Source organism: Argiope bruennichi, chromosome X1 (genome assembly GCF_947563725.1).
Source record: "Argiope bruennichi chromosome X1, qqArgBrue1.1, whole genome shotgun sequence".
NCBI classification, from domain to species: Eukaryota; Metazoa; Arthropoda; class Arachnida; order Araneae; family Araneidae; genus Argiope; species Argiope bruennichi.
This window is the reverse complement of record NC_079162.1, coordinates 1,682,888-1,710,582: the sequence shown is the minus strand read 5'-3', so window position 1 is coordinate 1,710,582 and position 27,695 is coordinate 1,682,888. Positions and strand designations below refer to the sequence as shown.

The 27,695-nt window shown below is 31.5% G+C and overlaps 3 long non-coding RNA genes across 8 annotated transcripts; all 3 read left to right on the top strand.

The window, feature by feature from the left end:
- The first annotated feature begins 1,922 nt into the window (after positions 1 to 1,922).
- Positions 1,923 to 12,857, top strand: LOC129958791 (uncharacterized). 2 transcript variants are annotated; one of them, XR_008783311.1, is made up of 6 exons: positions 1,923 to 2,032; positions 11,217 to 11,336; positions 11,439 to 11,604; positions 11,684 to 11,962; positions 12,520 to 12,621; positions 12,721 to 12,857. It is a non-coding gene; the product is annotated as an uncharacterized LOC129958791 (long non-coding RNA). The 2 variants fall into 2 exon arrangements; XR_008783310.1 differs by having other exon boundaries at positions 11,439 to 11,962.
- A 726-nt stretch (positions 12,858 to 13,583) lies between these two features.
- Positions 13,584 to 16,065, top strand: LOC129958993 (uncharacterized). The gene is made up of 3 exons (XR_008783367.1): positions 13,584 to 13,806; positions 14,008 to 14,094; positions 15,907 to 16,065. It is a non-coding gene; the product is annotated as an uncharacterized LOC129958993 (long non-coding RNA).
- A 5,803-nt stretch (positions 16,066 to 21,868) lies between these two features.
- On the top strand, positions 21,869 to 27,287 carry LOC129958781 (uncharacterized). Of its 5 annotated transcripts, none has more exons than XR_008783304.1 (9): positions 21,869 to 22,256; positions 23,318 to 23,431; positions 23,574 to 23,729; positions 23,819 to 24,096; positions 24,677 to 24,764; positions 25,140 to 25,292; positions 25,475 to 25,576; positions 25,670 to 25,948; positions 26,570 to 27,287. It is a non-coding gene; the product is annotated as an uncharacterized LOC129958781 (long non-coding RNA). The 5 variants fall into 5 exon arrangements; XR_008783306.1 differs by having other exon boundaries at positions 23,574 to 23,742; XR_008783303.1 differs by having other exon boundaries at positions 23,574 to 24,096.
- The last annotated feature ends 408 nt before the right edge of the window (positions 27,288 to 27,695 follow it).

Sequence of the window (27,695 nt, the reverse complement as noted above, 5' to 3'; positions counted from 1 at the left end):
TGAGAAATAGAAGGCGTTGCTAAAAATAAAACTGAATTTTAGTTTGAGATTCATTTTGGAAAATTACATTAATTCAAATTGAGAGAATACTCTAAATCAAGGAAAGAAATTTTAATTTTAAGGATTTTTTTTATTGCAAGGTCATTCTAGTTTTATAATTCTTATTCCTATACGAGAATGAATGTTTGAATTATATGATATTTTGAACTAAACGAAGGATCTTAACGCGTTAATTTTTGAACTCTAATATTCCGATTAAACAATGAAGAAATATCCATGATGTACGAATATTCCGCATAAACAGCCTCCGAGCAGCTAAAATACCACAATAAATAGACATACCCAGTGAAGTCCAGTGCGACAGACGACAATATCCAAAATTTTAGCCGTCATCCTTAAAGACCTAATATGGCGTGATGGCGTTTTGTCACGACATCGAGGAACTAGTATTGGATTTTAAATAAGCAACATGGGAGAGTGTCACTTGCTGCGACTTCGGCTTCAATATGCGCACAATCCATCATAAGGAGGGTTATATCTGAACGTTAAAGCGAATATACTTCACCATGCAAAGAATCACAAAATAAAAAAAACTAATCATTTTCTGAGACTTTATCAAGTTGTATGAGGTAGAAAGTGTTCATAAATTGTTCTCTTCTTCCAAAGATTTATAAAAAGCGGCTCTGCAGCAAGAACGAGGAATTTTAAAAAATTACAAAAAATGTTATTCGAATTCGAACCCGGAAGGTGCATCCACAAGAAATATAAATTTTATTAAATGAACAACAATTATTGCGCAAATTTAAAAATAAATCTACCAAAACTAGCGAAAGACGAAATAAAGGTGGTCTGTGCTCCTAATGTAAATAAGATGATTACTTTAAATATTATCAACCGGAATTTTATGTCAAGGGTATCAAAAAAAAACAAAAAAAACGGTAAGCAACATAGATGTTAATGAAGAAACAAGATGAAAATATTTCGTTTCTAATTTCAGCTAACCTTCGCAAATATTCCTGCATGACTTCCTTAGGGGACTACGGTGGCCTAGTGGTAGGGTCTCTCCCACGGAATTGGAAGGATCCAGTTTCGAAATTCGATTCTACTAAAGATTCATCGTTAATGCAGGCCGAGTGAACGCTAAATAGCTATTGCAAATATGCAGAATTTTGGAGAGAGAGGACTACAAGAGGGATTACGCTCATCATCGGAGCTCAAAATTACAAGGTCCATCCCATATAAAAAATGATAGAATCTAAAATACTAAGTTGAAAAATATGAAATGACCTAAATTATTTCAGATTAATGCTATCTTCATCAAAAAAAGGGATATTAGTAACAACTCAGTGATATAAAGATATGATGAAATGAGTGGTTAAATTATTTAAAAAAAATTCAATTCGCCTTATACTTTTAAAATATGTTCCTAACTCAAAACATATACTCTGAGAATCTTAAGAAGTCTATTCAAAAGTTTCAGAGAGGATAAGCAAACATTTAAAAAAATCAGATGTCAGTATGTTGTTTCATTGACCTCTATGCATCGGAACCATTTCTTTTTTTTACAGTTCTTAAAGTAAAAATTCCTCAAATAATGACATTTGTTGAATGAAAGATAAATAATCTTTTTATCACATTTTCCTAATATTCAACCAAAGCTGGCAGATTTATTTTTAAATTTATAGCAATAATTATTGGTTTTTAAGCAACATTCATATACTTTATGCGTGCTTCTTCCGGGTTCAAATTTGGAAAACTGTTCTTTATTTAAAAGAAATATCCAAGCTAGCTGCAGAGCCACCTTGCATAGATCTTTGGAAGAAGAGAAGGATTTATAAAACACGTCAATATCTTTACTATTTAAAAGTTTCAAAAGATTGATCAGTTTTCGTTTTGTAGTTCTTTGCATGCTAGAATAATTTTTTTTAAATGATTTTTGTTAAACCTTGAATATTTTGAATTGTGCTGGGATAGATATATTTTATAATTTAGTATCTTTTGCGTTATTAAGCAACTTCTTAGTATTTTGATGGTAAGTTCTGTTGTTTCAAATTAGTTTAAGTCTAATAATGAATATAAACTGTTTTGTCGTTTTACGTCTATTGTAGAATATTTTTTCTTGCTAAAATATCCGTTTACATTAAATGTCTTTTTTTTTTTTTTTTTTTTTTTTTTTTTTTGAAAAATCGGAATGTTGCAACTATTTTAAACTCGGACATTCTTTTTTTAAATGTGTTCCCTAATCCATGTAACTGGCGAAAGATCAATTTTATACACATGACATCTTCGTTCGCTAGAAGAATAAATAAATTTTTAACTCTGAAAGAAAAGTTTTTGTTACCGCTTTGGGAATTCTTCGTTAAAGCATTCAAATATAAAATCTGAAACATAAATTATTTGTTTTTGTGAACTTTGTTTTGGCTGAGCGAACAGAATGATTTTTTTATATTAAAATTAATTGTCAAACAAATATTTTAAATGTAATATTTTGGTCAATAAATTAAAAAATCAATTCTGAAAGCAAAGTCACTTTTTTTATTAACTCATGGGAATTCTGCTTATTTTAAAGAATTTTGTGCTGAAAATAGTAAAATTTGTACTGAAGTATATTACAGAAATTCTCTAAAATTAAAATTTTATCTATTTGATGGAATATAATGTGAATTTTCACTTCCGACACGTAAGATTTTATTGTTATCAAAGCTCGGCAAAAACGGAGAATAGTTCATAAAACACTTTAAATCGGAAGCAACAATTTCTTGTCTACAGAGATTGACATTTGAATAACTACAAATGAAACCATTATTGATTGAACTGTTATTTTACGTAGCAAGATTACCACAAAGTTTTGTGGCTGATTACTACAAATAATTTACTTCATAACTACAAATTTTTCATAGCTGCATGTGACCATCTGCTTCTATTTTAAAGAATTTTGAATTATATTTATGGTTAAAAACAGTATCTGGAGCAAAAGTATGCACAATACTCGATAACCCATAGTTTATTCAAAAACTTCTTTCCTATTATCTAAGCACTTCATTAATGGGGTAATTACTTCAATGATGGATTCAGATTTATTTAATTGTCAAGAAGAAAAGAAATTTAATGTTTCAGGCAATCGATATTACACATATTCTAAACACTTTATCTGATTTATATGTTAGCTTAGTTCCGTTCTCTTTGCTCTTTCATTTTGAGTGTTATAATGTTGATTTTAGAAACGTCTGAAATTTAGCTAAAGAGCCTTTCAGTTCATCTGAACTTTCAATATAGCACTCACTTATTAGGATAGTTATAAATGATTGTATTTTATTCTGCACAATAAAAGTAGCAAAAATGATACTCTTATATTGGAAAATCTGAGGATGACGAACTCAAATTCATCTGCTTGAGACTACCCAACTTGAAAATATCGAATTAACTCGGCATTGTCATTGATAAAAGAAAAAAACTTTTTAGTAGGCAGTCATTTCTATTTATTGTAATTGTTCCAAACCATAGCTGTATGTCCAATAACAAGAATTGTATATTCTGACGGGGAAATGTATCGGAATGACCATTGCAATAAAAGCTCCATAATTATTAATCTATATTTATAGTTCAAGTATTTAAGAATTGGAATTCATAAAATTCATTTATTTATAGTAATAAAAAGATAATGAAATCTTATTTGAAAAAGGTTTATTGCAACTTCAAAAAAAATTTCATTTATAATTATGGAAATAAAAACTATGAGAATCGTTGAAAGAAGTTATAATGGATGTTTTCATTATTGAAAAATGAATGCAAGTTATAATATTTCGTCACGATGTGACGGTATTTCGTTCGGCCACTCCTACTAAATCTGACTATTTTTCAAAACTTTACATCAGAGGAAATTTTAAATAATTTGATTAGAATGGACTTTAAGTTTGTGTATGAATGTTTCATAAATGAAACCTATGATAATTTAAAACTTCTCTTTTGCTTAGAAAAGTAGATCTAACCAATAAGTAAAGTTTCCTATAAAGTGTTTCCAAAAAATACTTAGTTCGTTTACTTTCAGGTTTTCAGATTGACGAAGATAGAATACGTAGAAATACGTAAAGTATTTAATATTTCAACAATATAGCCTTTTCAAAAAGTGTGCTACGACTGTCTTGAATGTTTTTTGATTTATCTTAATGGTTTGGTAATTAAAACTGCAAGTCACTCTGCATAAAAATAGTTGAATTTAAGCATTTAATTGTACAAATTTGTCTTATTGTAAACATAACTTTTCAAAAGTTAAATTTTACAATGCATTGTGTATTACGAACTTTACATTAAAATTCTTTTCTGCCAAAAAAATTCTTCCTTTATAGAATTGGTAACCTAATATTTTTTTTGCATTACAATGTATTCCTTTTAGAATTGTTTATTTGAAGTCGCTTTCTATTTTCATTATATTTCTTGTCGGTTATTACTAGCAAATACTACCTGAAGTTGTATTTTTTAATTTGCTTTATTCATTTCAAACACTTTCAATCCCTAATGATTATTTGCCTCATTGTTTTGGGAAAAACTCTCTTAAAATTTTGAACCTTTATTCAAAAAATTGTATCACAGTATTTCGGAATTGAATCGTCTGTATTGTCTTCGTCTAGTCGTGTTACCTCAGTCATTGCCTTCTATGCAGTAATTTTACAGAAAAACCAGCCCGTTTTCAATAAATGTAAAAGTTATTCTTTGATGCCTATCCAAAGTTTGTCATTTTTATAGATTTAAAAGTGGAAACAAGAGAATGACTTCATGAACTTAAAGAATTTATTTTTTAATGAGTGTAAAATATTATGATTTCTTAAAATTAAATTTGAAAAACTGAAATGAAAGAAAATTCATAATAAAATTGATATAAGCGAAAAGTTAATACTTTAGTTCCTGTATTTTTATGCAAAATGTTCTAAAATTATTGAGGGCATTAACTTCCAATTATTTTAATACACCCGAAAATTCAGATTTATCATTTAAAGTTTTGGAGGGGGGACTTTATTTGTCAGAGACTGCTCCTCTAAAAAGAGTAAAATTTGTCTTCATAGAGACGGGTCCAATCGCTTGTCTGAATAGCGTTGCGTTTTGTGCATAATGGCACGATTATACCTCGCAATTTATGGAAAGTATGTTAGTTTAACAATATTGCTTTGAATACATAAGAGAACCACAATGCAATGCAAGATATGCGCTTTTCTTATTTCAATAACCCATGCTTTTCTTAGCTTCAGACTATTAAGCTGAAGTTTTAAAAACGTTTATGTATCAATTTCCATTCTGTGTTGCATTGTTACTTTTATCTCAATGGACCATTTTTTTCTCTTGACTTAGCAAGATGTTAATGTAAGCACATTTTTATGGCACAATGTAAAATGTAATTCGAGAGCATTTCTGTAAAATAAAATGCTTGCATATTTTCATGACATTCTAATGTTTGCTTTGTGAATTTACTCTAATATTTAATTGTTCTGAATTCAATTAGTAGTTGTTGAATCACCCGTATTAATGAAATTATTTTTAGTTCGTAATTTATCATTCTTCCATTAGTGCAAAAGTTACTTGGTTAAGGAAGGTGCATCAGCTCGTATGACGCTTTTGTATTCTGATTGCAGTACAAATTTATCAGATACGTTATCTACTTTCAAATAGAATATTAATATAAAATTAAATAATTCAACTAAATTAAGATTAAATCAAATTAAACTTGACTTTTACCATCTAAGCTGCTGCTCAACTATAAAAAAAATCGTAAAAATTGCAAAGAGTTAGTGTTAAATATGATTCATAATTGTTAAAATTCCAGATTTTTCTCATTCAAAGCAATTGTTTGTACTTCTGTACATACGGATACTTAATATATTCTTATAATTAAATTAAAATATTTTTCAAATTTCCTTAAATCATTTTTTAAATGTTGTGTTAACTCAAATATTGACCATTAATTATCTGCGCAACGATTAACCATAATCTTTGACAGCTCTTCTGCTTACGATAATTTGTATTCGAAAGTAGAAGCGGCATCTGCATCATTATGTCCAACACTTGCTATGTGATGAATCGTGCATAAGTTGAAACCATCGTTCCAGCAAGTGGCATTCTTCCAAGTTTGGAATTGAAAATCCTGTTCCAGTTCAAGCTGACATCAAAAAGTAATACTAATCACTATTTCTACAAGCCATGTCACTTATGGTTAACGGAGGAAAGTATTTTCATGTGGATTTCCTTCTGTTGTATTGAACTAACCAGGTATATGTCTATATAATTGTGGTATCTAGCTGTCCGGAAACTACCTCTGTAGGATATTTGATGATTAGAATACTTCTTCCTTGCTCATTCAGAAACCAGAGGTTCAGATTCTTCATTCCAATAAGTTACTAATTCTTAAATGGAAAACTGAGTCTAGTTATGAAATTGAAATCGTAGAGGCAGTTAACTCTGCGATAAGTGAAATTCCCTAGAAATTAAAAAGCATTTTACTAATATCAATATTTAAATCGTGGTGGTAGATTTTTCAGAATAAATCTAAAATTAAGTTGGAATTTTTTATTTATATTCTTGGTTCAGAAGTAAAGTCCATTGCCAATATTTGATTAGTGAACTAGCTCATTTAATTAGTATTGATTATAATATTCTTCTAAGAACTTTAATAAAGTTCTGTCACTTCATTTCGGGATATGTCTAATTCATCTGAAGTTTCCTATCTAACTTATTTACAATACTTTGTTTCCACGGAATCCAGCCTTTTTATGGCTTCAATTTATTCAAATAGAATCGATTTATTCATGACATTCAGTGTGCGTGCTGCTTTTCAAATTTTTGCTTGCGAATTGTTATGGAAAATCACGGATTACATAAATTAAGTTCTTGAAAAAAATTTTTGTTTATTCTGCGGGTAGATTCAATTACTTTTTCAAAAGGCGACTGTATGAATTGCACCTAAAAATATATATATTTGATGTTTGAATCAAAGAAATTTTTTTTTTAGGATGAAAGATAAAATGTTTTTCGAACAAAGTAAATGGTAAGCATATGAAAAACCACCTAAATAATGAAGTCTTAAATTTTTGCATTATAGATGGAGAAATAAAATTCTTGAATATATATTTAAAACTGTTAAATACTTAAGAATATATTAGTAAAACTATAGATGACATATGAATGATAATGAAACCATAGCAATTATTATTGGCAAGAAATTAAAAAAAAAACTTTTGATTTGCTTTCGGAAATGACAGTAGTATTGAAATTAACTTTTGACTAATTCTTAAGTAAATTTCTCTCTTATACTCTAGATGAGGCAAATGAATATAAGAAAGTATCGTTGGAATTCTAATTTTCTATCGTTTTATAAGGCGTTGGTTAGTTGTTTAATACTAACGATAGGTAAAGAATTGAACTTAACCATTCCATACATGCTATCTATTAGGCATATTTAAATTGCCGCTCATTAACCTAAACAAAATTTCCTTGCTGTTTGAAATAATTAGTTATGTATTGCTTTAAAATGTCTTTCAGCCATTCTCTTGGTTTGAAATTTTAATGCTATTAAAATTAAGGTAATTCATTCCGGTTTGAGTTAAACATAAATTATGTTAACATTTATTAGTATGCATGTCAGCACTCTTTACTTAGTACTATTTAATGGCCATTTTCGCAGTATTTATCTTAATTATTGAACTCGAAAATTCTTTACATGTTATTGCTTAATGAACTACCGTAACATTTCGGCTCTAATATTATTTAAACCATTCCCGCTATGAAGTCAATTCCCTTATCATTAAATTTCGAGTCTTTATTGATTGAAATTTAAGAAAATGCATTTGGTATCGTTTCTGCTATAGGAAGTTTGAATAATCTAATTGTAATTTAAGACAGAAAACCGTAATAACGTAAAGGAAATGTCCCATAATGTGCCCTCGAGTCCTCTTGCATCGAAATATCAATGTTCAATTTTTTAATTCCTATTCACTAATTCATCCTTCATATGAAACAAGTTTTACATTATTCGATACAAATAATACTTAATCCAACGTCTAATTTGTCTTTTCGTTGAGTTAAAATGAATTATCAAAGAAGCAAAGTCATCTCAAAATTACGAGCTGTCAGTCTTTGAATTGTTAGGTACGATGTTTAGAGGAAATTTTTTAATACTGATAAATTTGTAGACTAAGCTGTACAAAATGTAACAGGTGATTGTAAGGAATTTTAGCAGTTATGTTCTTGAGCAAATTGCGTGTCTACTATCCTGCATCAACTCGGCATTCCATTTTCTAAATGGGAAAACAGCACTAAGATCGTAATTTACGAGCTTTTGCGTACCATTTTCAACTAGATGTTTGGTTCGATGTTGAATTAAGCCATTGTGATGTACACCTGAAAGCTGCAGATTCGTAGTGGTGGTGGTGACGGCGTGGGTAATGTATGAAAGAGAGAGCTGCAGATTCGTAGTGGTGGTGGTGACGGCGTGGGTAATGTATGAAAGAGAGAGCTGCAGATTCGTAGTGGTGGTGGTGACGGCGTGGGTAATGTATGAAAGAGAGAGCTGCAGATTCGTAGTGGTGGTGGTGACGGCGTGGGTAATGTATGAAAGAGAGAGCTGCAGATTCGTAGTGGTGGTGGTGACGGCGTGGGTAATGTATGAAAGAGAGAGCTGCAGATTCGTAGTGGTGGTGGTGACGGCGTGGGTAATGTATGAAAGAGAGAGCTGCAGATTCGTAGTGGTGGTGGTGACGGCGTGGGTAATGTATGAAAGAGAGAGCTGCAGATTCGTAGTGGTGGTGGTGACGGCGTGGGTAATGTATGAAAGAGAGAGCTGCAGATTCGTAGTGGTGGTGACGGCGTGGGTAATGTATGAAAGAGAGCTGCAGACTCGTAGTGGTGGTGACGGCGTGGGTAATGCATGAAAGAGAGAGCTGCAGACTCGTGGTGGGGTTGATGGCGTGGATAAGTTTATGGGTGCGAGAATTGTAACTGTTTTTATGTTGGCGATGTGGGAAATGTGAGAATTGTGGATTTATAGCTGTATGGATAGTGTGTGTGAGTGTGAAAGAAAATGGGGGAAGTGTAAAATACTAAGTGAGAGAACTAAGTATAGAATTTTGTGCGAAAGAATTGCTTATGTCATTCATCTAAGGCTGATTACAACGATTTTCTTCGTTGGAAATATTTTAATGCTGGGAAAGTCAGAATTCAGGAACATCGTTCGAAACGTTTCATTGAAAAAGTAAAATGAGAAACAGAATATATATCGGAATTAACCGGTTCGAAGATTTAAAATGAGGTTATTAATCTCTTAAGAATATTTTCTTTTGCAGTCTCACCAATTCTGTATTTTTATCCGATAAAATTGTGTTTATGTAACCACATTCCCACCGTGCACTCGACTTTCAAACCAGAATGAAGCTTGAACTTTTCATTTTGTAATAGAATTCCTCGCGATTAGATTTGTCTAATCAAATGCCATTTTATGTTGATGGCAGAATATTCTTAAATTTCTTCATGATATGGAAAGAAAGGGCATGCATTTTAACGACTCGCAGTTTATGATGGGAAGAATGAATTAAAGTACATCTTCAGATAAAAAAAAATTTGCTTGACTGGCAAGAACCCCTTTTGTTTCATTTTATCATCTTCGTGACTGAACCTGAATAAGAAATACTAGTTCATAAAAAGAAAATTACTAACTTAGCATTACATTCACCACTCCTACTGAAGATGGAAATAGAAAAATTAGCAGTCTCTTAACAATTTAATTTTCAAAATCCCCTCTGAACCCCAGTGTTAATGTTCACTTTTAATTACTTTTTGAATTCTAACTCGCTACTCTTGTCGTCCAATACTGCTACAGTTACGTGTTTATGATGCATATTTTATCCAAATTTAATTTCTCCAAATATTTAATCTCTTCGTGATTTTTAATCATTATTTGTTTCATTTGAATTTCATGGATTCCTCTAACCTGTAATAAAGTTAGCCTTGCTTCGTTGTTTTGGCTTTTCATATGTTTGCCATTCCCCTAGTTGAAGGAACATTTTGTTTGATATTCCCTGAAGACTAGTTCGATTCAGTTTCGCAAATCCATCAGCCATAATAAGAAACGAATATTTGAGGTGCAAAACATACAAGTCGTTTTTGATATAGTAACTATGTCAAAAAATTAGTGATTTAGTACATTTAGCAAATATTTAAATTGCTACTCGTACCGAATTTATAAACAATATTTTTAATTCTATATAACCCGTTTTCGAATTGTAATACATCAAATCTTAGAAGTTTTAACGATGAAATATTGAATGCGAATTTAAATTTTTTAATGAATGAATGGATAAAGTTGACAAAAGGAGCTAGAGAATTTTTGCAAATGTAATTGAATTAGATTAAACAATTGGGGCCGATTTAAAAAAAAAATGGATTTTTGTTTGTCTTTAGTTCTAAGCGATGGTAATGAAATAAAATCTTAAGGATCGGGTATACATGTAAAAAGTGAAATACTGATCTTAAAGGCCGAATTTAAAATCAAATGTATTTATAATAAGCAAGATGTAGTCATTGGGAAATAAAATTTCTGCACAGATAGCCAAGTCGTCTATTACAAAAAAGACCAGCGAGTTCCATTAAGACAAAGAATAAAATTAGTGTAAAAACTGGAATTCAAAAACACTCAAACAATCCAGTCCAGTTCAAAACCAAACAATTTAGTTCAATTAAATTCTAACAGAAATTGGTCTGTAAAGATTACTTGAAAAGAAATCATGCATCAAATATCCAATTTTAACAGCAGGGAATTTCACTTATTGTAGAAGCACGTATTGATTTGGGAAGTTTTCATCTTATAACTGTATTCTGCGTGAAGATGTTTCAATTCATTTGAAATCTTTCAAAATTCAGTGTAAATCTGCTCTTCTGGTATGATGATTGAGAATAACAGAAATATTCGTAATTTCTTGATATTCCATACTAGTGGCTCTTTGGCAACGATAACTGTCAGAATTATATAGGAAATACTTGGTATGTCCCTTGCTACAGAAGAACATCATTGGTTTGTCTGTTCATTAATAGTAGCTGGGAAGAGAATAAATGTAAACTCTGGTGGTGAAAATAGCAGGAACTTGAAGTTGCTTAAATTTAAACTGCTTTCATTGCACCAGAACATTTCTGTCGAATCATGTGAATACATTATTAAATGTATTTGATGCTATTAATAGGAACAATGGTACCCTCCCCCAACCCTCGTCTATGGAATGACTTTTTTTCAGTTTTTGTCACAAATTCTATCAACTAGCAATTTGGATGACCAAGAAACTACATCAGAATGATAGATAATGGTAAGTTAAAAGAATCTTGTTAATTATCATGCCAAAATATAGAATACAATCATTCAATGTAATTATTAAATAATTGTAACCTTACTAATGTGGACACTTAAGTATATATAGGTTAGAACACTAACAACCTTTTGCCGACTAAAGGCTTGCGACTCGCCAGCAGAAGTGAGATTGCTTCCTTGGTTCTCTCTCGTGTTCCGAGCTGACATGAACTACGCTGGATGCTGTGAAAAGTTCGCTAAAGATGGCATCAAAATATTAAATCTAAGTATCCATTTAGTTCCTTGATTATAATACTAAAATTGCGAAAACATGACATCCTGTAATCATTTTATTTATTCTTCTAGTCGAATGAGTTGCAAGTTATAAGGAGAGAAAACATTATTACTTAGAAACATCTATCGAAACATATGCAGCATTCCCATCTCTTTCTCAACATAAGAATCGGCTGAATCGAAAAACGGGCCATTCTGACATCAATTTCTGTAAAGGGCCGAATAAATCAGACGCCACAGAATGGAGCCAGCATGCGAGAGCCTTCTGCATGTAGCCGTCCTCCCCAGGAAAATGTTTCCAGGCAAGTAACGAACCACTTAGTGCTAAAACAAGACAAGAAATGTTTCCAGGTAATACTGTTAGTCTTTCGCTTCCCGGAAATTTATTTTCTCGGAGAATGAAACATTTTATTATTGCTTCTTAAACAATTTTCAAGCCTTTTTACTCCTAATGAGATGTTCATTAAGATCACAAAGCAATGTTTTTAACGTCAAAATACTTCAATCCAGAAAACATTATTTGCACTCTTACAGAAGGAAATTGAATGTTTTTCGAATAAAATTTCATCTTGTCACTATATAGTGCTCTCTGTTTGGAGGACGTTTAACGGCGCTTGACGGAGAAACAGTACTGTAATCCTAAGTATAATCAATGATTGTTGAATTAATTTATCAATCCTCCTTTTATGTCTTTAAAATACACTTGCATAAACTTACTACCATTAAGGAAATAACACTTTAGTAATATCAATAACATGTTAAAATAGATTTACAAATGCATTTAAAATACTGCGAGTAGTTACATTATCAATAGAGAATTAAATTGCTGTTAACTTAAAAAAAAAATTGTATTTGGGTTGAATGCAAGTATATCTGATTTAATAATATAAAATTTTATATTTTCATAGGCGATGTGTAAGTGTCATATTTGCAGAGTGACTACTTCAGTTTCTGTCAGATTCTCTATCAGCAATCTGTATGATGGCAAATATTTTCTCATAATGGTATTAGTAAGTAGTAAGAATTGATAATTGCCATACAAAAATGAATACAGGATTTGATTATTAAACTGTAACTTTGTTTAATTTACATTTTTTGTATTTTTATAGGTATATACAAGTTGGAAAACCTACTGCTTATATAATTGCTCTTTTTCTGAGTGAAGACTTCCTATTTACACCTAAAGTAAGACGGCTTTCATGAATCCACATATGTCCTGAATCGAACCCATTTATGCTGAATGTGGTGAAACTCTAGCTAAAGATGACTACTTATTTTGGCAATGGAAGTATGCAGTCAGTTCCTAAATTATTTCAAATATAATTAATAAATTTTAAAATTATTTAATTACTTGAAATAGCCCAACAGACATAGCATTTTCAAATCTATTTTTAGAAAGTTCTCCTTAAGCTATACGGAGGCAATCCGTAATTACCTGGAAACATCTATCAAAGCAAAAACAATATTTCCAGCTATTTCTCAACACAAGAATAAGGCTTGGAAAGTTTCCTCATTGATTCCGAAGCGATATCGGTAAGTTGCAAAAATTTTGATAATTGTCATACCAAAATGATTATAGGATATTATTCATTTTATTTAATAACTTAATACATTCGTAATGTAGATTAATAATTTAACCGATTTTCTATTTTTATATTAAGTATTGTATAGATTGGAATAAGTTTTGATCTATAGCCATCTCTTGCTGAATAAAGCCTTACCACACTCCACCAGAAGTGAGACTGCTTTCTCGGTTCCACACGTGTTCTGAACTGGCATGTACTGAGCTGGATGTTATGAAATACTCGCTACAGATGACATCAAAATATTAAATCCAAGTATAGTCGGTTCCTTTTTTATAATACTAAAATTGTAGAAATAACATTCTTTAATCGCTTTTTTTTTTTTGTCTTATAGAAGGCAAATTTCCCCTTATCTGTAAGGGGAAGAACATTATTATTTGTAAACCTTTATCAAAACAGAAGCAGCATATCCAGCAATTTGTCAATGTTGTAATCGGTGGTACTGCAGCACGTGCCATTCGGAGGTCAAATTCTGTACAAGTAAGGATTAAATAAATCAATCGCCTACGAAACAGCCAGCATATGAAAGCTTTTTGCAAGTCGTCGTTCTCAAAATGAAACTTTTGTCCTGCCAAGAACTTTCTACTGTATTGAAATAAGACATGTTTCCAGGTAATTTTGATTCTTTTACTTTCGGCAAACTTATTTTCTGACTGAACGAATGAAATATTTTATAGTTTGTTTTTTTAAAGCTTTTTTTAAATCCTATATTAGTTCTAATGAGATGTACATCTAGTTCATTAAGATCACAAAACAATTTTTTTCAACCATCTAACTATGACAATCCACAAAATTCCACTTACTCTCTTACAGAATGAAAGTGGAATGTTTTTCAAACGAAATTTCATTTTGTCACTACATGATGGTCTGAATTTGAACGACAGCTGACGACAGATGGCAGTGAGTATTTTAATTTAATATTGAGAATAACAGAATATTAAATGGAGGATTATTGACTTAATTTCAACTTTTGTAATTAAAATAAATACTTGGACAGTCCAAGAAACATTTAGAAGCCAACACTTCAGCAAGACATGTTAGATAAATTGTTTTAAAAATATATTTAAACACCAGTAAGTGTGATTACCAGCAGAGAAGTGGATTTTTTTTTAATTTAACTAGGGAGTTGAATGCATATTTGTCTGATTAAATAATGTAATTTAATTTCAATTCTTATTTTAGAATTATTTTCTCAAGTTTAAAAAGCAAAATTTAATTTTGCGCTTTGCATTTTATCATTCTTCATAGATCTATTCATATTTGTTCTAATTGAAATATTAAATTTTTTCAGATACCTGCTAACACGTAGAAGTGAATATAACGACATGACTATCATCTTGCACCTTTTATCAAGCGTATTCTGGAATTCGTAGCTTATAAAGTAAATTGGAGAAATATCCAAAATCCAGTTAATAGTTTGTAAAACCTGGTAGTTGAGTATCAAGTTCAAAATGTAATTAAAGACGATTTAATATATGGTCGCCCTAATTTGATATGGTCTACAACTTTCTTCACTCGATTTTGCTCAAATTTTGAATTCGACTTATTAAAAGGATGCAAGTGATACATTTGAGTACAACATGAATAAAATTCACGAATCTTGATTCAACAGGAGAGGGTATTAAATCAATAGTTGGAGAAATATAGTTATGGAGCAAAAGCAAGTCTTTTGAAAAGAACTGCAATTTTATTTACTTACCTACATTTGAAACCAGATTCGTTCTCAGTAAACAAAATGGACATGGGATATTTTCTGCTTTCACGAACTTCTTTAAATGGGTCTAAAAAAATCAGCAATTTTAACTAGGACGATGAATAAGATTAAATTTTAAAAATTATGTATAGGATAATTAAAATTTTTAATTCGCCTGTAATTTTTTTAAATAATTTTATTGAAGAGATGTTTAAGTTCTAGTATATTTCTCTTTTCTTATTATGCAGGCATTCTTACTCATTTGGAAATTCATCACTTCTGACAATTCTCTTATCTATTAAGTTTTAAAACCTTTTTAAAATGCATTCGTATCTCAACATCTGGTACGTTGATTGAGAACGGGAGAAATACTCGCATTTTCACTGTTTAGTCTCGCAAATCGTCTCACTGTTTAGAAACCCAAACTGTATAGACTATATATGATTTAGTGCGGTAGATGAAAAACTACGATTGTTTCTTAAGTTGTCTTCTACTAATGGACAAAGACGACGAGGACAGTTTTTGAGGAATACTTGGGCTCTCTACCTTGAACATGCTCCTCTAAAATTACTTTTAAACGCCAAAACAATGAATTTAACCAAGTTGTGTAATGTCCATAGGAACGTGAAGTTACCTTCCCTTTACACGGTTTTACTAACAGCAGAAAGCTTCTGGGATTCAATTCTTTTAAATCAAGTGAAATTCAACGTTCATATTCAATAAAGCAAATTCACCTCCATTTGAGAGTAAAGTAGCAACATTGTAGACGATACATTGTAATGATATTTACATAAAAGTAAATCGCCATTTTCCCTCTGTAGAGTGACTAATCAGCTCCTGACAAGTCAATTGTAATAATTTTGTTGATCAGGACGTATTTTCTCAGAATGGTACTGAAACGAATAACGGCGTTCGAGAATTTTGGTGATTGTTATACTGAAATGAAGACAGGGTATAATCATTTGTCTTCATTCATGCGTAATTTAAACTTAAAAATATTAGTTTTATTATATTCATAGATTGAATAACTTGGGACCTATACAAGTGCATCTTACTGAATGAAGACTTTTCGTCCACCACAAGGACAACTGTTTTCTTGGTTCTGCGTACCTCGGCAATTTACACTAAGGATGTTGAATGTGCGTAATTATCTGTCAATGACATCAAAACATCAGGAATTCAAGGGCATGTTAAGTTTTTGAATTGTAAATTTTCTAAAACAACATGGATATTTGGATACAAATTTATTTTGTTCGTTCAAAACAGCAAATTTCCCGAAGGTCTAATAAAGTAATGAAGCTAAAAAATACTTTATTAAAATGGATGCAGCATTTTACGTTACAATTAGGCACAAGATCAATCGGAATTGAAATTCTTGTCATACTCGGAGATCGACTTCTTTATATAGATATCGACTCCTTGAGAATGGAGCAATCTATAAAACTTTCTCTCTGTAGAAATCACATATTACTCTTAGTAATTCAAAATGTGTAATTTTTCATATTTCGTTTGCGTAATAACTAGTTATCACGCATTCCATTAAAATTATTTTGTTACTATAATTTCTCACTCGTAAATTTATAATAAATAAAAGTTAAAATATAACAATCCATAACTAAAATCGTATTTTTTTTAATGCAAAGCTTCATTTTTTTTTTATTATAAAGTCCGTTTGGAGAACATTTTTGTTTTAAATTCTAAATACTGTTAATAGAGGAACTTGTCAAACATTGTGAGCGAAGGGTTAATAGATTGCACCACTCAAGATCCAGTGGGAAAAATGGTTTCATAATTTTATGATCTTTAAAAATTCTTGAGCAACTTGTTTTCCTGAATCTAAAGCTCTTTTCTCTACTATTTCATATCATTGATAGATGTATTCTATTTTAATTTTTTTTTCTCATTTTAGGTGTCTTTTAAAATGTTTAGACCGAAGTGATTGCAACAAAACTGGACGATTCTGAAGTTTCATCAAGCGTAACCTTGGAACCCGAAGTCTTTACAAATTATGGACAAAGATTCAAAAGGTGCTATGATATCGTAAACTTGTGATTTATACCAAGTTTAAAATGTATCGATTAAAATGATAAAAATTGGATTATCAAAATCTGCACATTAGAAATGATATTTAATATAATCAACATTTTTGGCTGCTAATATATTTTTGAAATGATTGCTTCCATTGTAACTCCAAATGATGGATAACATTATTTAGAACTCTTCTGAAAAATGCAGAAATTCGTTTACAAATGTTTGATGTTCAACGAAGTATCTTTCGTGCATCGTAGTTATGCATTCAAAATAAATGTTTGGCTCATCAATTAATTTTTTATCGAGAAATTGTTCAGAATTTTTTATTCGGTTATCAATTCTGCCTGTAAACTCTGAGTTAAAAATTCATTCGATGTACATGTGAGTCTTCTTATATGCGAAATGGTTTAAAGTCCTACGTATTGGTTCCCATTAATCGAACAAATCTATATTATATTAACATTCTATATTTTACTAGTGCCGTATACTTACTGCTGACTTAAGGAATATCTATCTTTATGTATCCAAACGGCCAATTTTATGATATGCTATTACATGAGCAATTTAACATTTCAATCGAAGTGTATTTCAATTTAACAGTGTCTGATTTGAAATCAGCTCCCTTAGGTTAACTATAAACTTAATTTGTTGAAATTTAGAGAAAATATATTTGATCTTGTATTCACTTTTTGGTAATTTTTTAATATCAAATCATAGAAACTAAAGATGCAATAAAACTAGATTCGTGCATCCAAATATCGCTTTCACATTTAGAAATCGTATTTAGACTTGATACAAATTAAACGTAATCCACCTTTTCAGAATGCACCTTTATTGTAACCAACGAAGCTATCAAAGTGCATGACCCGGTTTTGACAGCTGTCAGTATTTGTCCCGATTATGGGAATGTTTTAAATTTATAAATTGGTGAGTTAAGCAGAATGTTGGAAGTTTTTGCATGGAATCTACAAAATTATGGCTGTTGAATAAATCGCAAATCCTGCATTACTATTAGCCTGCTTTAACTCGATATCTCATCAAAACTAGGAATATCGACCCTTGGTTTTTGAACATTTTATGTAATCGATTTGGGCATAAAATGTTCATAGAAATATTTTTCGAACTTGGGCTGTAGGATGCATTTTATCCTCAGATTGAGAGGTGCATTATGTGAATGGGAAATATTGCATTGATATATATTGACATGCGATGGATGGAGTTAAATCAATATACTTAAGAGATAGTTGTATGTGAAACAGAAACCGTGCGAGATCATAGTAGGCAAGTACAATGCTAGTCCCGACTCTATTGTAATGTGGTGCGAAAGCGCTGTGGATTAATTGCTCATACTCAAAAGTTGTGGTGTGGGCCTGGTAGCAAAAATGTCTGATAATCGCTTATCGCGTAATTGGATATTGTATGCAATTATGAGTGAGAAATGCATGTGAAAGCCGAGGACTGGTTGTGTGGGGGTGCCGGCGTGAGAAATGTGAAATCGTGTTAGGTTTGGTGGCTTAGGTAATGAATGCGAGGATTCTGAGCTTTTTGTTGGGTGTGCGTGAGCTGTGGAATCGTGTCGGGTTTGGTGGCGTGGGTAACGAGTGCGAGAACTGTGGAATCGTGTCGTTGTTTGGTGGCGTGGGTAACGAGTGCGAGAACTGTGGAATCGTGTCGTTGTTTGGAGGCGTGGGTAATGAGTGCGAGAACTGTGGAATCGTGTCGTTGTTTGGTGGCGTGGGTAATGAGTGCGAGAACTGTGGAATCGTGTCGTTGTTTGGTGGCGTGGGTAATGAGTGCGAGAACTGTGGAATCGTGTCGTTGTTTGGTGGCGTGGGTAATGAGTGCGAGAACTGTGGAATCGTGTCGTTGTTTGGTGGCGTGGATAATGAGTGCGAGAACTGTGGAATCGTGTCGTTGTTTGGTGGCGTGGATAATGAGTGCGAGAACTGTGGAATCGTGTCGTTGTTTGGTGGCGTGGGTAATGAGTGCGAGAACTGTGGAATCGTGTCGTTGTTTGGTGGCGTGGGTAATGAGTGCAAGAACTGTGGAATCGTGTCGTTGTTTGGTGGCGTGGGTAATGAGTGCGAGAACTGTGGAATCGTGTCGTTGTTTGGTGGCGTGGGTAATGAGTGCGAGAACTGTGGAATCGTGTCGTTGTTTGGTGGCGTGGGTAATGAGTGGGAGAACTGTGGAATCGTGTCGTTGTTTGGTGGCGTGGGTAATGAGTGGGAGAACTGTGGAATCGTGTCGTTGTTTGGTGGCGTGGGTAATGAGTGGGAGAACTATGGAATCGTGTCGTTGTTTGGTGGCGTGGGTAATGAGTGGGAGAACTGTGGAATCGTGTCGTTGTTTGGTGGCGTGGGTAATGAGTGGGAGAACTGTGGAATCGTGTCGTTGTTTGGTGGCGTGGGTAATGAGTGCGAGAACTGTGGAATCGTGTCGTTGTTTGGTGGCGTGGGTAATGAGTGCGAGAAATGTGGAATCGTGTCGTTGTTTGGTGGCGTGGGTAATGAGTGCGAGAAATGTGGAATCGTGTGTACGAGACTGTGGAGTCGTCGTATGGAGGCGGTGTAGGAAATTTGTGTGCGAGATTTTGTAAGAATTATTGAATTAATTTCTGGAAATTAGAATTTTAAAGGAAAGCAACTTAGAAAATTAATCTTCGTGAAGAATATTTTGGTCTTGGAAGGAAAAAAGGACGAAACAATGGGGCATCGGTTAAGAATTTAAAACGCCAGTAGCCATTGGGAATAATGGAAGAACAGAATGTCTACTCAGTTTTAAAATTAACTGAATTTTAAATAATAAAAATTTTACTTTTGTTAATATTAAACGCACTTTTGTATTTGAATTTCACTAATTTATAGGTTTTGGAAACTGTGAGGAAGTTTTTAGATTTAATTGTCGAGGTCCTTTTTGTGACGGTGTTTCATAGAATCAATCTGAATTGGAATCATATTAGTCAACTTTCGTAATTCATTTTGATTCCGACGGATAATTCGAAATTTCTTTATAGTATGAGAAGAACACACACAGCACTTAATCCTTCAGTGGATTGAATAAAATAAAATTTTTATAAAATTCTTGCGACTTTACTGGTGATATTCCTTATATTTTCTTCGTGGTAGAGCTTAATAAAAAAAATCCTTCCCAACTCTTAAATTTAAATTCTATGAAATGTCTAATAGGAATCTTTAAATATCTAATTTCTTCGAATACGTTTGCTTAACCAGACCTTATAAAAAGGGTAGTTGATTAAGAATTAACCATAGATTCATTTCAAAACTTCTAAATCTTTAATTAAAAAGTTAATGTTTTATTTCCTTCAAAAATTAATTAGGAATTTTTAATATTCAGAAATTTACTAATTGCATTTCCATGACCTATTTCTATACAATTTTTTCGAAATGTTCTGAAGTCATTCGCACTTTCTGGTCTTTCTTTTACTCTCGGAGAGAATTTCCCTCTACTGCCTATAATGTAAGTTTTAATCCAGTCAGCCTCAATGTTTTGCTATTCCATGCAATTGAATCATCCTATTCATCATTCTTATAGTTGAAGTAACAATTCATCCGTTATCTCACAGAGTCTGGCTCTATTCTATCTCAATCTGCCATAAAAAAATGTACAAATATTTAAGATGCGACTATCTTTTTAATAAAATAGTTCAGCCTACTTGATGAAATATTTCGCTAGTTTTGAACTTATTTTGTTTTTATTTTTCATGTTGCAAGTAAACAAAAAAATTTAAATGCAAATTTATTTTTAATATGAACATATTTAAATTGCAATTGAATGATCTGGAGAAATCGGCAAAAATAGAGCTAGGATTGAATTTTAAGAAATGTGTTGGATGAAGCATTCGGGATAAATTAAGTGTTTCAAAATGAAATTATTCATTTCAATTGAACGATTTGAACAATTTTGAATCAATCTTTATAGTTTTCTATTTAGATATGCTAAACGCATTATGAGAAGGAATAGATATGCTAAAAAAACTTGAGGAAAATATTGTTGTCTTGAATATATTTTATTTAAGAGTAAACTTGTTCATAACAAACTGAGTGAATAAGTTATAAAATTTTGTATTTTTTTAACTTATTAACGATAGAAACAGTCGCCTTAAAAATGAGCAGACGATTTCATAAGAATAAATTCGGCTTAAAAACTATAGTTCAAAAATTCTAACCGAAATTGATTTCGTAAGATTCGCCACCATAGCTTGAATAGATGCCGTATTGGAAAGATTAACGTAATTTCTTGAATCGTTTCCAAGTTTTCAGAATTCCGTAGAAATCTATACTTTTGATATGCTGATTGAGTACGGAAGAAGTGTTCGTAATGTCTGGATATTTAGCAGAAGCGGCCTTTTAGCGGTGACATTGCCACAATTACATAGGCGATACTTGGTATTGTCTGCTGCAACAGAGCATCATTACGACTTTTCTGTTTAGTAGTAGCTGGTACAAGCAAAAGGTGAATTAGGCGAGTAAATATAACAAACTTGGAGTTACCTTAAACTTAAAATGTTTCACTTATACCGGAAGGTTTCTGTCGAATTATGTGAATTTATTGTCGAATACATTAGATGCTAATAATAGGAACAATGACACATCCCTCAATCTTAGTCTATGGAATGACTGCTGTTTCGGTTTGTCACAAATTCTCTCTACTTGCAATTGGACGATTAGGAAACTTTCTCAGAATGCTATAGAAGATAACGGTAAGTTAAACGAATTTTGACAATTATCATGCCAGATTATAGAATATAAGCATTCAATCTGATAATTAAATTGCAACATTACTAATGTGCACATTAAGTATGCATAGGTTAGAAAATTGACGACCTATAGTAATGACCTTTTTGCTGAATACCAATCGCCATGAAAAAGGGTTCCTTGGCCCCCCCCATGAACTGAACCGACATCAAGTATATTGGATGCAGAGAAATACTCACTACAGATGATCAACATATTGAAATACAAGTATAGTAGGCTTCTTAATTATAATACTAAAATTTCAAAAAACGACATTCTCTAATCGTTCTATTTTTCTAGAAAGCAGGTTCCCATAAGCTAATAAAGTTGCAAATCACAATTACCTGGAAACGTCTATCAAAACGGATGTAACATTTCCAGCTACTTCTCAACGTAAATATCTGAAATTTAATCTCTTGCCATTCTGAGATCAACTTCTGCAAATGCAAGAATAAAATAAATGAATCGCCTGAAAATGGAGCCAGCATGCAAAGGCCTTCTGAATGTCTTCACCAGGAAAATGTTGCCTACCTTGGATGGAACCATTTGAAGTGCTAAAAGAGGACAAGAAATTTTTCCAGGTAAATTTCTTTCTTTAAAGTCTTTGCCTTTCCTAGAATTTTTCTGGATGAATGAAATATTTTACTATTGGTTTGAAAAAAAATATCTCCAATCCTCTATTAGTCCTAATGAGATGTGTATATGTAGGTCATTATGATCACAAAGCAGTGTTTTTATAACGTCTAAATATGTCAAACCACAACAGTTCAACTGTCGTCTGACAGAATGAAAATTGAATGTTTTTCAAGCGTAACTTCATTTTATCACTATACGCTGGTTTCTATTTGGAGGATATTTGATGGCGCTCGGAGGGAAAACTGTACTGTAATCTTCAGTATAATCAATGATTGTTAAAAGGAGGATTAATAAATTGATGGCAACATTTGTCATTAAAATAATACGCTTGCATACCCTTCGTAAGATTGAGAAACTAACACTAGGATAAATAAAACTATTTTAACATGTTACAAATGCATTTAAAATACTGAGAGTAGTTTGATTATCAATTGGGAATTAAATTGCTGTTAACTTCCAAAAAATGTTATTGTGTTTATTGCATGTATATCCGATTTAAATAATGGAATAAGATTTCTGTTCTTATTGGAGATGTGCCCATGTCCATTTGTAGAGTGACTCTTCAATATCTGACACATATTCGGCAGCAATCTGGATGATATGGAAACTTCTTCTCAATATAGTATCGAAGAGATAAATATAAGCTACAAAAATTTATAATTGTCATGCCAAAATAGAGGTTTTAACTATTAAATTGTAGCTAACAATGTACACTTTATATTTTTATAGGTATATACAAATTGGAACACATGCTGTCTATATTAAACTTGTTTTTCTGAATAAAGACGTACTATCCACCCATGAAGTAATTAACTTTCGAGATTCCACATATGTCCAAAATTGACGGCATTCTTGCTGAATGTGATGGAATACTCACTAAAATGACCCATTTTGGCAACGCATGTATATAGTTAGTTTCTGAATTAATAGTTATATTAATTATCTGAAATAACCAAAAGACCATGGTATTCACAAATATTTTTCTAAAAAATTTCTCTTAAATTAGGAAGCAAACCATTACTACTTGAAACTATCTATCAAAACAGAAGCAGAATTTACAATTATTTATCAACGTAATAAGACTTGGTTAATGTTACTGATATCCTTCAGAATAATTGAGGTAAGTTGCAAGAATTTTGATAATTATCATATCAAAATGAATATAGAATATAATTATTCATTTCATTATTAAATAACTTGACGAATGTGAAGTAGGTTATTATATAATTAAACTTTGTATTTTTTATAATATTTATATGTAGGTTGGATTAGATTTTGATGCATAGTAACCTTTTGTTCAATAAAGGGTCCCCATTTACACTAAAAGTGAGATTGCTGTCTCCGTTACCACACTTATTATGAACCGACATCTATTGCGATGTATGTTGTGAAATGCTCACTGCAGATGACATTGAAATGTTGGAAAATCAAGTATCCTTTCGTTTCTTATTTATAATATTGAAATCACAAAAATGACATTCTCTAACCATTTTATTTGATTTTCCAGAAAACATTGAACTGCAAGGAGGCAAACCATAATTACTCGTCAACATCTATTAAAACGGATGCATAATTTCTAGCTATTTCTGAAAATAGAAAAGCAGAGGAACTGAAGCGCGTGCCATCCCGAGATCATCTTTCGTGAGTAGAGGGACCGAACAAATCAATCGCCAGAGCATGGAATCAACATGCGACAGCCTTTTGCATGTCTCCTCGTCACAAGTAAAATGTTGCCAGGCCAGAAACCTTTTTAATGTGCAGAAATAGAACAAGAAATATTTCCAGGTAATTTTGTTTCATTAAGCTTTTGGATATAGAGGATCTGATTTTCTGAATAAGCATTTTACTGTTAGGATTAAAAATGGATTTTTTACAAATTATTACTCCTAATTAGATATAATATATATGCAACTAATAAGTATAAAACGCTTTCCCGAGTGTCTCAATACCTCAATGAACAAAATTTCAGTTGGATTCTTACATAAAATAAATGAATGTTTTTCAAACGAAATTTAATTTTATCGCTTTATGATGGCTTTTATTTGAAGAGCATTTAATGAAGATTGGTGGAGAAACTGTACAGCGATCTTCATTAGACAGTTATCGACTGTATTTTAATTGAATGCAAAACTTATGTTTTTAAACATTTGCATAGCTCACGAAAGATTCTCGAACCAACACATTAGTATGATCAATAACAAGTTTAGATCTTTTTACAAATATATTTAAAATGCTGCCAGCGTTTGATAGCTTCAAAAGAAATGAATTCTTGTGTACTTTGCTTTTTTTATTTTTAATTATGTCAATGCATGTACACCTGATTAAATAAAATTCTTAATGACGATATTTCAATGTTCATTTGTAGCGACTACTTCAGTTTCTGACAAATTCTCTACCAGCAATCTGGGTGATCGAGAAATTTATTTTCTCGGAATGGTATCGTAGAGATAACGGTAAGTTGCAAGAACTGATAATAGTCGTACCAAAATATAGATAGAATTTGGTAAAGTTGCAATTTAATAATCAATGTACATCATTTTGCTTTTATAGATATATAAAATTTGGAGTACCTACTGCTTATATTAAATGTCTTTTTCTGAATCAAGACATGTTATCCATCCATGAAGTAATAAGGATTTCGTGATTCCATATAGCTTTGGAATTGACGCCATTTATGCTGCATATTATAAAATAGTCGCCAAAAATGACTATATACTTGCATTGCTAAATTTCAGTTACTGAATTATTTGAAATACAATCAATGCATAATCTTATTAATTACTTGAAATAATCGAAACGCCATGGCATTTTCAAATATTTTTTTCTAGAAAGCAAGTTTTCTGAAGCCATGCGGAGGCAAACTACATATAATTTATGTGGAAGCTTCTATTAAGACAGAAGCGGGCTTTCCAGCTATTTCTCAACAGAAGAAAGTTACCTGAATGATTCTGAAGCGATATCGGCATGTTGCAAGAATTTCGGTAATTGTCATACGGAAATGAATATAGGATATATTCATTCATACATTTGATCATTAAATAACCTACTTTACGAATGTAAAATAGGTTTATAATTTGACTTATTACCTCTTATAACTTAATATTTTTTAAACATAATTCCGAATAGGTTTTGATCTATAGTCATGATCTTTTGCTGACTACAGGTTTATCACTTATCACCAGAAGATACTGCTTTCTTGGCTCCACACATGCTCTGATCTGACATCAACTAAGCTGGATGCTATGAAATACTCACTACTGATGACGTAAAAATATTGGAAATCTAAGTATACATTCGAATTCTTAATCAAATTAAATAGCATGAACATGACATTTTCTAATCATTTTTATTCTTGTAGAAGGCAAATTTCCAGTAAGCTGCAAGGAGACAAACCACAATCATCTGTAAATATCCAGCAAAACAGAAGCAGCATATCCAGTTATTTCTCAATATGGGAATCGTCGAATTTGAAACGCTTGCCATTCCGAGATCAACTTCTGCAACTATAGTGTCTGTAGAAATCGGTCTATTGAGAATGAATCTACCATGTGACAGCCTTCTGCAAGTCCTCCTCACCACTAAAATGTTGCTCTGCTATAAGCCGCTTCACGTACAGTGACAGAACGTGAAATGTTGGGTAATTGCGTTTCTTTTAAATCTTTTTATTTCCGGATTAACTTATTTTCAAGGATCATAAAATTATTTGCTATTGACTTTCAATTTCCTCTTCTCAATGATTCCTTATTTTTAATAATATATTATCTTGGTAAGGGCATTAATTACATTGTTTTTTCAAGAGTCTAATGTGAAAATCCCAATATTTTGGTTTCTGCCCACAGAATGAAAACTAAATGCTTTTCAAGCGACATTTCATTGTATCTGTATATAAGACGTCCATTTGGAGAGTATTTTAAGGGTGGTTGGCGAAGAAACGTTTATTAATCCTTCATTAAGCAAAGTTATTAGTCATCACAGTTTATCTTAAATAATACATACTCGAAACTTTCAGGAAAAGGCTTTTTACTATGATAAATAACTTAAATATTTAGATAAATTCTAAAAGTGCAATTAAAATAGTGCAAATAGCTTTATTAGGATTTAATTCTTGGTATGAACTTTAAAAAGATTAAATAGGCAATTTATTCAACTATAATCATATTCTTGGATTACACTTTATGAGAAATATTAATGATATTTGACATTCAATGGAATTGGTATTGAAATTGAATTGATTTAAAATATTTAATATTCCCTTCAGGTGTCTGTTAAGAATACGCCTTCGTCGATGTGATCCTGGAATAAGACAATACCTGGACCCTTCATCAAGCGCATATTGGAGTGCGGATGCTGCACAGTTCAATTACGGACGAAGACTATATTTGAATTTTTATATTATCAATATGTTCAGAAGCAAATTTCAAACGGAACTAATTGACTCAATGGAAGAAACGGATATTATAAAAACAGCGGTATAACAAATTTGTAACAAAACCTAGATTTAATTTTCGCAAATAATAATATAAATTGCATTTGAGAACATATTTGTTATTACTAAATTTGATAAGAATTGTTTGACATGACAGATTGCCACTATACAACTTTAAAAATCTTGGATTTTCATTACTGTAATCTTTCTATTATATCGGCAGAATTTCTTTCCATTTACAAACCAATTTTATAAAGAAAACTGAACCACTTCGTTGTAACTGAAGCCATTTCTTGACCTTGTTTATTTCTAAATCTTCATTTTGTGATTTTGAATGACGATTATAAAAGAATCCTTCATATTCGAATAGGTGTTTCATTCCTGTATCTATAACGAAATTTGGATTTTGATCTCTGTAATGCTAGTATCAATTATGTAAATGAATTTCATTAAATTTCCCTTAGTTATCAATCTCGAAATCTCGATAATCAGAGCTTCAATCTACAAGTTTATTAATATGTGGCGTTTAATATGTACTTGTGTTTGATTAATGTATGGAATATTCCTTCAAGGAAAAATGTTTCTGTCTTATGTATACGATGTAGGAAGATGCATTGTTAACAAATATATTGGTTTTTCTAATCGTTTGAAATAAGGTTGAAAATATTGCAGTTATCTTGTATTGGAACACATGAAAGAATCCCGAGTTTTGAAAAATAAATTATAATTGCATAGAAGTATTAATTGAATATGAAATGTCTTTAAACAAATTTCTAATTTGAATGTTTGAGAACAATTTTTATATTGCAAGATTTATTTTGCATGCATTATCTTCATCTTAATTTCTAGCCTTTAATTGTTCTTAAGTTAAAATTTTAAAAATATATGCAAAGAATTAATTTAGTTTAAGTTTCAGAGATTTTACCTTTGTCTATTCATTGCATCCATTTATAAATAT